Raw genomic sequence first — 12929 nt, forward strand, 5'->3', positions numbered from 1 at the left:
CGAAATGATTATTAATACTATATGGCCTTTTTTCGGAGCTTTCCGCACTGATGATTATTAATATTTATCGCAACTTACAACTTTGCATTGGCTTAATGACAGGCGCTGCGGTTAATTGGAATTAGCCGCATTAGCGGAATTTAAATATGGCATTACAATCAATTGACACTGGATGCGGTTTTGGCCAACCTCACAGGAATTGAAACTATATTTATGGGTTATAAATAAATTAATCATTCTAAGCCTAAATACTATATATAACGAAGCACACGGTAACATAGACTTTATTACCTAACAATATTTATGCTAAAAATTTGATCCTAACAATATTTATTCCCAAAAGTGGATAAACGTTACTCAGAGAAAAATGTTAATCTGCTTTAATTTGTCCCCGAAAACATGTTTAAGTATAGTCCAGATTGTAAAGGACAATTCCTTTAGCTTGCCATTTCCACCGCTCAGCGTTGTCGTCGGTTGAATTGGCCAAACAATTGCCGCTTTTATTGCACTGCATAAAAATCATTAATTACAACAAGACTGAATGAAATTTAAATGTCGAAAAAGGAAAAAGCCAAGTAAGCACAACGAAGAAAAGCGGATGACACAGGCGACAGAGGCGTAGAAGGAGATGGAGATGGTGGGCACGGAGCACAAATATTGAAGAGCAAATTGAATTTTCATATGCGGAACGCAAAAGGTACAAATGCGTGCGGGCATGGGCGCAAGGGGCGTGGCACCGCCCTACAGGGTCCGAAGTTGTGTTTTTTTTTTTTATTATTTCTGTTCACGTGGAGCACAGCACTCACAGGGAAACTCTCATACTTGCACCTTCAACAGTTTTATTTTATGGTGGGTGGTGGTGGGCCACAGCATTTTTGCTTTTTATGTTCGACAGATTTTCGTGTTGGTATGTGAAACATGCTGATTCCCAGTGATTACAATTGTTGTATTCCTGGACCTAGACCACCGTCCCACTGCCCCAACCTCCCGCAAATCGTCCTGGCCCCCTATACTCGATTCCACTCACGGGGTGGCGAAAAGCACACATATACAGATAAATAAAAAAGAACAACAAACACGGAGTTTTCCTGTGTGGGTGAGGCGAGCATTGCGAAAATTTCGTACACGAGACCCTGAGCAAATGGAGCTAAAAATATCATTGTTACGAAACCGACTTGAGCTACATGATATCCTGTAAAGAAGAGCAAGTAAGTTTTCTTACCAAATGTAATTGCGTTAATTTTTAAGTTAATTTTAATTACATTACTATTGATGAAAATAAGAATATTTACCTGACAGAAAAATTTTGAATTTTAGCATATTTTTTAATGAGTAAATATATATTTATTGAAATATTTTGTAAGTTATAGCTTCTAAAGCTGATGTGAAAGATACTGAAGAGCACGTCAACACCGTGTCCTTACCCAACAAGTACCTGAGCAAAAAAGAGAAAGTTTTCCACTGCTCGTTACAATTTTCGTGATGTTCTGCTGACAACTCAACAGAGATCAAGTTATTATATCCGTATGTGTGTGGGCTGGTGGGAGATAAAGCTATATATAGATATGCGTAGGGACCAAGTGACAGGGGTATAAATAGAGGGGGATTTTGACGCGGTTGTGGGCATCAGGGCTCAGAACGAGATCGAGCCAGGGACCGTGACCATTGCCGGACCTGCACCGTTGACAATTAAGGTGAATGAATATTTTAATATTGGCAAACAGATTACACATGTGGGCAATGTGCACAGACATCCAGAGGATGAAACTGTGGAAGTGCGGATACGAGTCGGGCTTTATGGAATGGGGTGTACGGGGAGAACGAAGGGCTCTTGGAGTAATGGCGTAAAATTTAATTCAATTGAATTGTTGGCACAATGCACCAAAAGCACGTGAAACGACGCATTCAATCAGGTTTTAAAAAATATTTTTATTATTCTTTTTGCCGGCATCAGCAGAAAAAAAGTTTTAAATGAATATATGTGCGAGAAGAAATGAGATTTTTTCCTTTAATTATGGTGTTACTTTATTTATTCTTTTCTCCAATATGTCCATAATTAAAGGAAGGCAAACGTTGCAGAATTAACTGAGCGGTTTCTGTTATTTAACAGGAACAATGATAATTAAAAAGGCTACAGGAAAAGCGTAAAGTCAACTGAAGGATCGAAAGCGGAAAGCTGATTTTATAAGACTTTGTATAGATGGAAATTGCATTTTCGGTATTGATTGATTTTTTCCTTTGAAATTTTAGTCCTTATTTTAAGATACTCTTCCCATATTTCATAATATTCAACGAGCCTTGGCTATGGTAGAATATGAAAATATCCTTGTCAAGAACAGGATTGCATTGCGGGAGGCTCGGCTTTGCTGTCCTTTTGAGCCACCAACAGTTATGTGAGTTACCCATCGACGATGATGTCGATGATGATAATGGGACGGAAGTTCCTTTTTCGGGGAGCTGTGTGAAGTGGGCAGTGTTCAACTGGCAGATTAATCTGCACAGAGAAAGAGTGAAGGGGTTTGTGCCGAATTTCTAATCAAAATTGCCGCAAAACAGCAGTTGCAGCAGGCAAAAACGGATTGTTTCGGGGCTGCGCTTTCGAAGAGTGGAAATGGGGTATGAGTGCCTAGTCGTGTGTGTGTGTGCGTTTAAGGGAAAATCAAAAGCGCTTTGGTTGGCACTAAAACTTGATGAAAATCGATTTTAATTACAAAGTCAATGCGCGTAATTGCTTTTGCACCTAACTCAAGTGGAGAGCACTTTGATATGATTTTTCCTGCCACTGGACATCGGATCGAGTTGGTAGCTTAAAAATTGAATGATTAATTCTCGAAGGAAAGACTTAAATCCTGTTAAAAGCTTTTAATTTAGTTCAAATAACTATACTGTAACTAAAGCTTTTTGGAAAGCATGTGGTGGAAGTTGCATAATTTGGTTCGTAAATTATTGCTCAATAGACGAATTATTTGTTCGCAGCCAGCAAACGCGCGAACCTAGCTTTGGAATGAATTCCAACGGCATACGTGGCGGGTACTTGATACGCCCAACTCAAAAATTCACCGATGTAGAGGCGCTGGACTGCAAAGGAATTTTAAGCGGTTGTGCTTGAAAAATTGCGGCCAATAGTACGAGCTGAAATTTGGGCCCACTATTTGTTTGTGTACTAATTTGGCCCAAATTCATTGCTGTTTCTATCGGAAATTGTTGGAAAATTTCGCAGTTGCGTATTAAAAAAATGTTTATAAATGATTCAGCAACGAAACACCGTGTAAAATTCCTAGATATGTAGCTTACCTAACTACAGGCGGCCTTTTATAGCGGCTTTAACATTCAACCAATAAAATGGGTTATTCGCCTGCTTTTTACGTTTTAATTTGTAAAAATGTCAAAAACCCGCACATAAGCTCTTGCATCAACTCAAAAAAACAGACAAAGCATCGCATTAAGCGTCTGCAGCAGTCTTGATTTAAATGAAATTTAACTTTCTGCATATTAAAAAAGTTTCGCATTTTTCATCCGAAATAAGAAAAGTTTTTCGTTCTTTTTCGTTCATTGCCTTGCTGATGGTAAATTTTGTAGTGCTTTTTTATTATTATAGAGAAATAGGATGGCTTACGTTTCCCTTGAATTAGAAGCGGCTATTTATATTTACCGATAAAAGGTCTGATCGATTCGAAAATTATCAAAAATTCAAGATAATTGTCTAATTACTATCACATAAGATGGCTAGAGATACCAGAAGTGTAGAAATGCTTTGGTTTAATGATGATTTCAATAGTTTGGCTTATAAAACTTAAGTTTGAAAGAATTAACTTCTTTTGCTTTTGCGATTGTAATTTTAAATTTCGCAATTCAAAAAATATCGTTGCACTTTGTCGTGTATCTTTGGTTTTCAGCAAACTTTTCCGAAGCTTTCCCAAAATGTGCGGCAAACTAAAGGAACACTTCCCAGCCACTTGCCAAACTGCAGAGCAGTTGGCTTCGGGTCTCCCCTTCTCCAGAATCCCAGCTCTGTGCGTTATATTTTATGTTGAATTATGGCGCCTATTGTGTTTGGCTGTGTGTGGATATCTTCTTCAGGGGCGTGCCATTTGCAACGTGTTTTATTTACAGACGAGGGCGTGCAAAAAATTAGCACTACCACTAACAGTTGTGGGTGGTGGGGAATGGGGGAATGGGGAGCCCAAGCCAAATGGCTGTGCTCAGGTAAAGGTAAACTAACCGAGCCAGCCGAGAGGCTGTGGTTCTGCTCAAACTTGCTTATGAAGATTTATGTGATGTTGTTCTTGCTTCGCTGCCTGCCCCAGACAAGAACAAAAAGGCAAAAATAGCAAAATAAACAAAAGAAAATCTTTCCCTAAAAAGAACAAAAACTATGGCAAAGCAACCGTGAAGACGTGAGTGCTGGGAAAATTTCTTGTCGCCATGCCTTCGCTCGATTTTTCTTCTTCGCATTTATTTCGGTTTTTGGATGAGCATGCAAAATAGGAAATTCAATGTCGTCTTATTGGAGAATGCGTTTGCTACAGTGGTTAGTAAATGTGTGAGCAAAACTCGTTTTAAAATTGAAGCATTCTCAAATGAATGCAATAAATACGTTAATTCTGTTCCTCTGGGGTATTTAAATGTTTTACCCACAAGAAACTATAAGGTGACGTGAGCAGTTAAAATATTTATATAAGCGCCACTTTTCCCTTAACTGTTTTACCCTTTTCAAAAGGTTTGAGGCAATTAGTTCAGTCTACAACTTATTTGGTAAGGAGTAAATACACACGTGAACGCCACAACGACTGTTCAGAAAAACAATCAAAGAAATGACTTAAGCCACTTTCCACTGTGCGCAGCGATATCAATTGCAATAAATTCCGAGTCATAAACATGCCCTCAGCCTTGCCTTAGTGTCTGGTTAGGTGGCCCTCGAAACGGAACGGAAACCTGATCGCACTTTTTGTTGGTCCTTTCACACGGAAGTGATTTGCGCTTTTCCCGTTGCCGTTGCCACTTTGCCAGCTTTCCGCTTTATTCTTTTCTTTTCTCAGCTTTTGATAAATCAAATGCGCTGCTGATGTCAACGATGCGTCGTCGTCATTGAACTCCGCTTCGAGCACAACTCATTGTCGTTGGAGAGAAAGGAGCCATTGGATCCCGGGGATCCCGTAGGAGCAGGGCCAGAGGAGCAGCTGGCGCAGAGGAAGCGGCACGAAATTGAAGCTCTCATTGGAGCCGGCTGTTGTATTGGCACTTGAAAGCCGGCGATAAGGAAGTCAAATTGTATGGCAGCCCTCAACAATGGGCCGCACACTCCGGCGTTTAGTGCATCTGAGGAAAAAGGCATTAGCCCCCGCCACGCGCTCTAATGCTCAAGTGCACTTCCCTTCCTGTCAATCTGCCCCGGTCTCGAGTCCAGTCTAGCGTTATTTTCAATATCCCTCAAGGGTTGTATCTCCTGCTCCTATGCAACACACCTCCTAGGCGACATGGAGAAGTCGGACTTTAAGTTTGTGAAACCCTTCAACTCTTAAGCATATAAATAAACTTCTTAAAAGTGGCAACTCTTTAAGAAAGCCAATTGTGTGGGCTACGTTAGGAAGGTAACTCAAATAATTTTTATGAACTTAAATAGTTTAGTTCCTCAAGTTTCCAGTAGTTGCTCATACTCCAGTAGAAAACCGTAAATCATTGACAAAAATGTTTGCACTGAAAACGGTTTGTCTCGATTTCCGATGCTTGCCTCATAAATCTCCCACTGACTGGCACTTTATTAATTCACGATTAGAGCGGAGAGTGAGAGAGGAAGTTGTGCACCGATTGTAATTAACTGGCAAACTAGAATCGATGTCCGCCTTACCGCCTTAGTCCCGCTTTATTCGGCCACCACACGGATGCACACGATTCGATACGTAAATCATTTTAAATGGCTTTTTGAGCATTCGTAAATGGTTCGATGTTCTCCCCAGACATATCTGCCCTTCCATTCGACCCTCTGCATCCGTTCTGACCACTTTCTGCTACGGATCTCCATCTAGCTATTGTTTATTTCAATGTTTGTTTACTTCGTCGCTTTGTTTGAATACCCTGAGCCAACCGTTTTCAACACCTGGAATTAAAAGTAACCATATTAAATAGGTTTTAAGTTGCATTACGTATAGATATTTACTTAAATTCAGTGTAATTTTTTTACTTCTAGTTAGCTAAGCTAGTTATACATAAAGAAACTCAAAATAATTTATTAACACAGGGATTCTGCGAAAAGTGTTTCAACAGTGAATAATGAAGTGCGTGGTAATTATTGTCATCAAATTATTACTCTTTGAAGTCGAAATGTATCACAAATCAAATTACTTATGGCTCATCATGAGCGATTCCCTTGTGCTTGTTCGTAGACGAATACGTGATACACCATGCATATAATTATAAAATTAAAATGTGTGCAAGCCGAGTACACGCGTTGAAAGCAATATCTCACACTCCGAAAAAAGGACATCCAAAGGCCCGAAGTGTTCCTGAAGCAAAACAGAACACCACTTACATGAAGAGGATGGCTTTTCCAAGGGGCGTGGACGTGTAGGTGACATAAATTTATTTACGCCACGCACGCGAGCAAACAAATTAAATTGCAAATCATGATTAGCTTTACACGAAGATGGCAACAACAAGTGATAGACTTTGCTAGAGGAAAATAGAAAGTATAACCACGACTGTAACACAACTGCGCATATAAAATCTCGTAGTATATTTGCTTATTCAAGGTACCGCGGAACAATTTTTGTTGCTTAATTTAACTTTAAAAGGAACTCACAAAGGCGTAATTTTTTATGCGAATTTTTTATTAAATGCTTATAACAGCATCCAACAAACTTATATATCTAACGAGTTCTGTTGAATTAAAATACATCAAAATCTATAACAAACCCCCAACTTAACCATTTTGTCCTGTCTACTAATCAAGAATTTATACAAATAAAGCAAATATCTTCAGAATAAATGTCGGCAAAGAAAATTAACATGAAAAAAGCACCTCGAATGCTTTCCAAAAAGTTTTCCCAAATTGAATTAGCGGACACACACAAATTTTGGTATTCGCATGGTTCGCAGCCAGTTGGCCAGATCTTCAGAAGTTGCTACGTTCAAATGGCCGCTGCTCCTAACCTCGGGTAAATATTTACCTTGAGCCCACTGCCACACTGTCTTCACCCATCCAACTCCTCTCGTTTGCACACGTCTCAGGTAGGGAAAACATTCTAATTCTATTCAAATCAGGCCCCAGACTTGGCTCATCTCCTGTTCGGGCCATCTTTCCGAGCACTTTAACATGGGCTGAGCTGCTTTTTGGTATATTTGTTTGCACTCTGTGTCCAGTTATTGAATTCCACTTGTTTAGCTTTATTTTGTTTTGGCTCGTGCTGCTGTTGTAGGTAGATATTGTTGTTTTTGGAGCTGAGTAAACGTTGCAAAAAACTTTTGCGTGTTAACAACATTTTTCAATATAAGTTGGCAAACTTTTTGTGCCTCAGACACCCGCACACGCCCTCATGCAACCTCCACATGTTTGCCAAAGCCAAAAGTAAAAGTCTATGGGAGGCAGCAAGTCAAGGATGTCAGGAGGTCGACTTCCTTCGTCCTGCCGCCGAGTGTTTGTCTGTCTGTGTGAGCTGCAAGTGGCAGCTAAGATGATCAAATAAAGAAAAACTCTCAAGGGGGTTTTAGTTAAAGAAAATAGAGAAAGGAAAGTAACGAAACGATTCTCTATCTGGGTTCTACAGTAGGAAAATATCTCTCCCCTTTCAGGTGAAACTTTCGCTTGATGAATTGAATTGTTGACATACGAACGGAGCGGCAAAACAGGAGGAAATTGTGTTTATTCAGTCATGTTACAGGTTACATGGGGTTACCCCAACACCTACTCCTAATGCTGTCTGATTTGGGCCAGGGAATATGTAGTTCGCAGATACAGACGGAAAGTGCTCAAATTTTAATTTGGGCTTCGATATCCAGAGCAATTTAAATGGAAATTAACTTGTTTCTTGATTTAGCCAAACGAACAACTTATGTAAAACAAAAATGCGTAAATCTATAGAATTTCAGTCAGAAGCATTAAACATACTTAAGCATTAACCAAATATATATAGTAAGCTATTAGGATTCTTTTAACAAGTAGACCGGCCAACTGGTGGCCATCTGCCCTAATATTTACCTGCAGTCACTCGATGCTGTCACAACTTTGTCAGCTCATAATCTAGCCACTTACAAGCGATACTTTCATAAAGCAGCAGAAAGTGCCTCTAGACAACCGCCCAACAAATTGTCTGATGAAGTACACTTTGCGCCAGGACTCGGAGTGCCGGTTTGAGCTATGCACTATAGGCTGAATGGTACCTTTTTGTGGCCAAAAAGCCATTTTGAAAAGTCCGTAATACTAAGTTTTGATTATGCCATTATGTTAGTATAAAATTAGACTTTAGTGTTGCGTACCAGAAATGAAAAAAAAAATCACGCACGGTTAAGATATCAGCTGTTTAAAATAGCTGTTCGGAGTGCCGTGCGCACAATCGCTTGTTTAAAAACAACACAATCACTTTTAAATTAATAAAAAATAAACAAAGAAACGTTTTTATTAAAGAAGTGATAATAAGATCGAAAGAGACTAGTTTGTACTATTTGTTTGTGATTTTGAATTGTTGAATTTCTTGTGCCTGTCTCTGTACTTGAGGGTTGTAAATTGTGCTTTTAGGTGTATGAGCAGAAACAATAAGTAATGTTTAACTAGAGATTTAAACATGAACTAACTAACACCTAACTTCACTATAATATATATACTATGTTGTAGGTAATTCAATTCTTGTTAATTTGAATGTAATTTTCTAGTGCACTTTTGCGCACTTTTTTAGTAATTAACGCTTTGGTGCTCTTCTGCGAGTAAACGTGCAAGAGAGAAGATAATACTGGATATATATAAAATCTCAATAGCTGATTCAGTATTTGATGATAATGATCCGACTTCACAAAAGAATTTACACGAAAATTAACATATGTACAATGGTTTCTTTTATCTTTTTTGATCTATTGAAACAATTAACACTTAGTGCTAATAATACTAATTTCTGTTGAAATCAACATCCTTTTATTGCCATTTAGCAAATATGAAATCTGATGAATCGGCAACGGTAGATTCATATCATAGGACATTCTGTAAGCCATGGCTACAGTTGGTATCACTGATTGGACAGAGTGAGCAAAAACGGAGTGAAGTGGAGAAAACTCTACTCAAACTCGACTCGATTGCATGTAATGGCACTTAAGCTTACAAACCGGTTGGCTGTGTGTATGTTTCGGGCACAGGTGCAAATGCAAATGCATCAAATCTGAATTGGGTGGGGTCACGGCGGGGTTAGAGAGAGGGTATGAATTTGGGCTCAGAGTAAAAACTGTTTCTGAACTCGGCTCTGGACTTACAGGCGGACGCAGTCCTCCGACTTCGTTCTGTTAAAAAGCATTTTCAATTTTCCACAGACACACACAGGCACGCCGTTTTTGCCAACTTGGTTCTTTTACTAATATGCCGGGCCATACCATTTCCATTTCCCCTACCATTCTCGACTTTGAAAGCATTTTGCATCGGCAAAAAAAAAATACAAAACAAAAAATTGTGAAAGAAAATTGAGAAGGAGAAAACCGTTGCCAATTGAAGTCCATGCTAAACTTTTCTCTGCACTAAAAAATATCGGCCGTGATTAAAGCAGAAGAAGAAAATAGGTATTTTTAAAGTATAATAACGCTTAAGAGGTAAAAACTCCAAATAACCGCTTTCTTACTCTAGGCTTATAAACATTTTGACAAATCACACAATGTTTGCATCAGTGTACCTAAGCTTGCCTCTCTTCCAAACATTTGAATTTAAATGATATTGATATTGCAACAAAGAACCGATTATTGCTGCAGTTTCCACAGCGATTGCTCTATATCCCTTCCCCTGAACATGACCACGCTATGTGATTAGCAAAGACGTCATGTGGCCAACTAAAAATCCGAGAGTAAAACACGAATCGCTGTGGCAAGTTTCAAAGATTAAAATAAAACGTAAGTTGTATGTATTTAGGATGGATTTCAACGTTCATCAACCTTTTCAAAATTGGTAAGAAATCCCTTTCTGTATGAAATATTATATAAGCTACTAGTTTTCCGTAGAAGTAGTAAAAATAACCAATTATTGTTAATATTTTGCATGAATTTCCAAACTCATCGACCATCCTGCGGCACTCAGCCCCTCTCGAAACCCACTTCCCGTCCTTGTAACCATTGCGGCCTTCGTTCGGCGTAGGTGCTTTGTTATTTTAAGGCATCGTTTTGTTGCATGCAATATTTACACTAACAGTTGTGAAAGTTTGCCAACATGTTGAGCATATTGCGTTCTGTACACAACGGCGCACACATCCACAAATACACCTGCCGGGGGAAACACCGGAACTTTGGGCGTTCTCCATCTAAATGTTTACCCAGGCGCGGATGTGTTTGTTTTTGAAAGCGGTCGCCGCTGTTGCCCAGCGAAATGCAAATTGCTAAATTTTTTTCAGTGCCCATTGGTCGTGCAGATATTATATTGTGGTATATATCAAATACATAACTAATTGAATGCATGGGCTTCGGTCAAGTGGTGATCTCCGGAAGCATTCCTAACTATATCTCTATTACCTAACGCTGATCCATTCTCAAACGCGTGTTTTAATCATATTTGTAAAAAATCCAATTATATGCAGACTAATCCGAAAAAGTCTTGACACTCAATTGTATACATAGGTCCAATCACTTTGGTGACCTCTCAAGCGACACTTTCACCCCGAAACAAGAGCAATTCCTGGCCAAGACACTCCATTATTCCCAGTGAGTACTTCACGCAGGAAACACATAACCTCCGAAGCAGGGAGCAGCCACTAAATCGTTTCGGACACTTTAACCATCCGCTGGGATGACCCCCAAAAGATTCTCCGGAAGAAGGAAGGTGAAGTCGTGCGCTCTGTACGTATTAATGCGATGGTAAAGGGGATGTTTAGATGGGGGTGCTGGTCGCAATTCCACGTATCCGATTCTCCAATTCTATTCCATATGTTTGCACAGACAATTCGGACGAGTGAGCCTGGCAGAAGTGGGGGCTGATGTCCTGCAAATTCGATACCCCCGAAATTGAAACTGGAGAGACTAGTTGGAACTTTTTTCTCCACCCAACCATCTAACACTCTCTACCAAATAAACTACTTGTTTAGATGAAAGTTGACGCAGTGCAAGCTTTGAGGTGCGACTGCAAAAGTACTTTGGAAGTAAAATCGGTAAAATGTATAACTCTCTAGCTTTCATGGACCTATTATACATGTTATATCATATATGTTGTAAACTTTTCGTGGACGTAAAACCCCAAGACTTAAACAAATATATTATATTTCGTACGACACAATAGTTTATATACCCTTGTTGGGTACAAAAGAAGATACAAGAACAGGCATACAGATGGCTGCTATTTTCATTTGACCAAAACGTGTTCGGAAAATTAAAACTTTCTCTTAAGGGGATGATAGTGGGGGTATTGAAAGTGAAAGTACAGCAACTTTTTTGGTGTCTCGGGTTACGTTGCCGAAATAAATATTTCGGTTTGGGGTTTCTCTGAATGCAATCGCATTGTTTGTTTATCATAAGCAATAAAACTTATTTGACAAGTTTGAAAAATGAAACCAGCAAAGGAGCAAGACAGCGCGCAAAAGAACGCAACTTGAACTTGTTACTCTTCATTAGTTGGTTTGTTTCCGGACCGCTTTCAATAATATCACGCATACGACTAGTTGAACGTGAGTGTGTTTGGAAACGGGCATAAAAGTTTCATAATTTGCATGACATGCATGCTGGTGCCATCTGCCGTCGCCGTTTGTCATAATGCTGCTGTCCAAACAACTCGAAAGTGCCGACCGTGATTAATTTTGCATCGTGGAGCAGCGGAACAGATGGTCCACCATCAGCAAGACAAAAATAATCCAGAGGCAAAACAAAAACTAATATTTAACTTGCTGATTTTCTACAATCCCACGCAGCTCCCAACGTTTTATTAAGAAATCTATTATTTTACTTTTCAGCTCCGGATGTTAGATTGGCCGACAAAATGGGACACTCATACCAAAGCATGGTGAATAAAATCTAGTCATATGTGGCAGCCAATTGCTATCAAGTAGGTTTTCATTCAGTACAGTACAAATGCATTTCAAAACTAGTTTTTCTCACCTCACCCTAAAAGAACAAACAAAAAAAAAACACAGAATGCAGAATAATATTTTCATTAACAGGTCCCTTTACTTTTGCATTCATTTTCCCCTTCCACCATCTAGGACTGCTCCCTTTGAGGGCAATTTGTGGAGCCACGCCGGTATTTTTTCGCCATCATATTTGCGAAATGGGAAACGACCTGGCGTGGGCACGTTGGCGACTCAACGACCACTCAGTGAGAGAATTATTCACGCAATGCACGCGGGTCCTACGCCTCGTAAATTTTTTAGGCAAATATTGAATGGTTGTCGCTGAGCAAAAAATGAATAAAGGACGAGTGTTTTTTGGTGGGCATGTAAGAAAAACTGTGCGATACAAAAACTGGGTATATTTGATATTTTACAAGAGTTGTGAATACCCTTACAGAAGGTGTTTGATAATTTGGATTATTTGTGCGGATTTAGTAAAAAGTTTGGCACGTACGTACAATACATTTATATTTTAACTATATTTCTAAATTTCATTTTTATCGAAATGAAGAATTGGCATTAAAAAGGGCATTTTATATGCATTAATCATCGAATTCAAACCTCTTTTATTATTATAAATTCGGTTGCAAAAATGGTTGTTGGCCATTTTTTCGGAACTTTTTTCTTTACGAAGTTGCAAATATAATTAATAGCGCC

The sequence above is a fragment of the Drosophila simulans genome, chromosome 2L (assembly GCF_016746395.2).
Source record: "Drosophila simulans strain w501 chromosome 2L, Prin_Dsim_3.1, whole genome shotgun sequence".
Lineage (NCBI taxonomy): Eukaryota > Metazoa > Arthropoda > Insecta > Diptera > Drosophilidae > Drosophila > Drosophila simulans.